Here is a 4,091-nt window from a genome sequence, read left to right on the forward strand (position 1 = left end):
TGATGCCTACTCGTATGAACTAATGAAATACCTATGGTTTGATACATAATAAACTGTCCATCATTTTTTACAGACAGACGAAGGGGTTCGATAATTAATATCCCCCTTTTCATCAATTCTGTAAGAGTTAAATTCTTCTGAATCAGCATTATATCCAGATTCATTTCTCTCCTTTGAATAGAGGATATAGTAATTTTTCTTGGATTTCTCAGTCTAAGCAGGAGACAATATACTTTGATATTATTGATCATTCTTTGATTCAAAGCATTATCCCATCTCAATTGAAAAAGTAAATACTTTTTCAGGAAGAAATCTAGTTCTGCTTCGGTATTGCTCTTGTATTGTTTTTTCTTTTTACGGTTTTTCATGTTTGATTCTGAATAATCTTCTTCAATATCTTTTTGTTCGGTTGAGGGAACAGATACAAGATTTACTTGGTTTTGTGCATTTGATCTAAGATCTCTTTGGCCTGCAGATTCTTTTTCTTTTTTATTTTTATTCTTTAATTCCATTTTTTTTTTTTCATTCGAGGGTATAACCCCCTTTTGCTTTCTATTGATGTTTTTATTTTCACTACCATTTTCATTTATATTAAAAAAAAGTAATTTGCTTGGTATAAACCACGGTTTCATTTTATATGCATTATAAAGTAGTACAAATTCTGGGAAGAACCAAAGTTTCAGATTCGATATAGGACGACTTAGTATTTCTTCATTCATTCCCATCCAATCAAAAATATTTTTTTTTGATTGGGTGAATTGATTTCTTGATCCTGAGGAATCGTAAGATAAAAAAGATCTTTTTTATCAATTTTATCAATTATTTGATAATTATTAGTCCCGGTTTTAGTATTTTTATTCTTGTTGGTATCGATCTTGATCCAGGCCTCAATATCGATTTTCTTTTTAAGACAAAAATGGAGAATTTTCCAATCAAAATATTTTCGATCCGGATTTTTTTCCATATACATAATATCACTTTTTCCTAAATAATTTTTGATAGGGATATCCCCTAGTATATCAAAAAATTTGCCCTTATGTTTATGTGTGTTGTAATTATAAAAACTCTCTCGATTCTTATTTACTTGGAATGGTGATCCATAAATATATGGGTCCCTCTTATTTTCATAATTAATAGATCTATAAGATAAAAGATTATATCTATAGTATTTTTGAAAATTCTCATTTTGATTTGGTAATGAATATACTTCGTAATCGTTTTGTTTTTTGTAATGAATTAATAGGTCTTTTTCATATGAATTCTCTTTGTTTAAATCTTGATTTTGAATTGTACGACATTTATTGATTCTATTTTTCCATTTTGCTGCTATTAATCTAGACCATCTAATCTGAGATAAATGGTATTGATAATGACCTCTTAACCAGTTTTTCCATTGATTTATTCCAGAATTCCGAAGTTTCTTATGTCTTAATTCATAATGAATTATTCCTTGTTTTCCAAAATAATCTTTTATTGAAGTCTTAAGAAAAAAAGACGTTCCGTGATATTGAAGAATAGATCTTAACTTATACAAGTTAAGAACTTGTGTTTGTGATATTTTGTAAAATACATATGCTTGTGACAAGGAGGATAAGTCAAAAAAATTCTGTGAATTCTTATTACTAATATTATAAAGTGACTTTTTTATAGTCGAAATAAAATTCATTTTATTTTGATTTGTTTTATTAATTCTTTTTTTATTTTTTTTATTATTGTAAATGGATTTATCAATCATTTTTTTTGTTGATTCAACAAAAAGTTGTATATTAATTCTGGGAATATTAATAATAGATAGAAGGATATCTGCGTATATCCTTTCAGTGAAAAATTTTATAAAATAATGTAATTTACGGATTAATCGAGTATTTCTTCTTTTAATATTTGCCAATTTGGTGATTCCAATCTTTTAGCATTATAACTTGTTTTATTAGGACTATCATTTATTTCTGGAGTCACTTTTTTTTTATTTTTTGTAATTCTTTTTATTTGATTTCTGATTGTGCTTGTTCTATCAGTCAGATCTTTCATTTTTTTTTCTGTCAGTAAAAAATTTGTCCAATATGTAGATTGAATTCGACTAAAGGATTTATGAATTATATGATTGCGGGTTATAGAATCTTTTTCTTTTTTTTTTTTAGTTTCGCTTGATTTATATATTTCTCTCAATCTAAATAATAGAATTGGATTTACTTTTGAGAGTTCTTTTTTTAATTTTTTTAAAAACGGAATGCCCTTGATAATCCATTTTTTTGTTTTTTTTGAGATATTTAGAAATTTTGTTCTTTCTTTTAAAACTTTTAGAAATATAAAATACTTTTTTTTCAATTTTCCAATTTTTTTTTCGAGTTTCTTAAAAATGGGTTCAAAAAAGGAAGGCCGTTTTTGGGGAGAACCAAAAGGAAGTTCAGCTTCCATTCCCCAAACCGTTAAAAAAAAAAAATCATCTTTTTGTCCTTTCTTTTTGATTCGATCTATATGAGAGGACCGTGGCTTAGATCTGTGCCAGGGTTTCAGACAGAAAGGAAATAGCATCTTTATTTGAATACCGTCTATTAACCAATTTTCGGAAATTCTGTTTCTGATAATTGAACACCATTATAGGTGCATTTAACATGCATTTCTTTATTCCATTCATTTAAATCCTCAGACCACTCAGGAAATTGTAATAATAGCATACGGCCAATATTTTTAGCTATTATCAATGACGGTAATATAATATATTTTCTAAGAATCGATTGAGTTATTAACATGGAACCTCTTATTACTTGAGCAAATGGAATGGTATCCCAGGCTTCTGCTACTTCTATCCGCGCTTTCTCTTTTCTTTTGTTCTCTTCTTTTTTGTCCTTTTCCTTTTTTCCCTTTCTTTTATTTCTTCTTCTGTATAATCTGAAATTTTGAATTCTGCTCCCTTTCCTATACAATTCTAAAAATGAGTTTTATCAGTTCGGAGATATCAAAAAAAAAAGGGTGTGATTTGTCTATTCTGTCCAAAAAAAGCGGAGAATGTGCATTTGCTTGAAAAAATTCCCAAATAACTGTTTTACATCTTTGGGCTCGCATTGAACCTTTGATTATGTCTCGACGAAAATCAGATTGTTGCGAATATCGTATCAAAGCTACTTCGTCTCTTTTATTAGAATTATTAGTATCCTTATTATTAGGATCGGTATTTCCCGGTTATCAGTAAAAATCACTACACGTTTGGCTTTTCTTGAACGAATCTGATAATCTATTGGTACTTCTTCTTCACTTTCTCCTTCCTGTTGTTCTAATTCGTTGATTAATTTGTATGACCATCGAGGGACTTTTTTACTGATTTCTTTTATTCCAATAGATTTTTTTTTTTTTTTTTGATCATTAAGATCACTTCTAATTGCATTGAATAAAAATTTTGTTTTATTTTCGGAATCCATTCTTCCTTGTCTGAAAATAAAGAAGATCCTTTCAAATTCAAATTTGATTTAAGTTCACTGATTAAAGTCAAGAAATAACTCATTTTTGTTGATAATGGGTTGTTATCAAATATATCTGTTTTATCTTTAAATTCTCGAGAATCCGTATCAGTAAGAAAGATAGTATGAATCTTATTTTTTTCTATGAAATTTTCTATTGAAGTTTCATTTATGATTAAAGGTGAAAACAAATTTTGTATTGTTCCACGATGTGGTCCATTCAAGAAAGGATCATATATTTTGGGCAAGTATTCTTTTTTAGGCTCATCATTACACAATCGAATCCTTTTTTCAAGTAAATCCAGAGAAAGAAATTCTTTGGATAGAACCTCAATTCTATTTATCAACTTTTTGTTTAGATTGTTACTTTTTTGTTTGTTGGTCGAAACCCAATGGTTGTACAGTTCATCAGAGGAGAGTTTTTCTATTATGGACAAGGACATCTTTCTTTGTATCATTTTACAAAAAGCTGATAAACTGGGTGGAAACGTAAAAGATATTCTTTTTTTTCCATAACTTTGCCGTGTATAAAAAAAATATTGTGACATTTCCTTTCTTACAGCATTTTCAGATCGATTGTTTTTTATGTATCGCAACGGTCGATTCCATCGATTATAATTGAAAAGAAGAGTTACA

The sequence above is a fragment of the Camellia sinensis genome, unplaced genomic scaffold, assembly GCF_055761805.1.
Source record: "Camellia sinensis isolate YWXY unplaced genomic scaffold, ASM5576180v1 Unanchor505, whole genome shotgun sequence".
Lineage (NCBI taxonomy): Eukaryota > Viridiplantae > Streptophyta > Magnoliopsida > Ericales > Theaceae > Camellia > Camellia sinensis.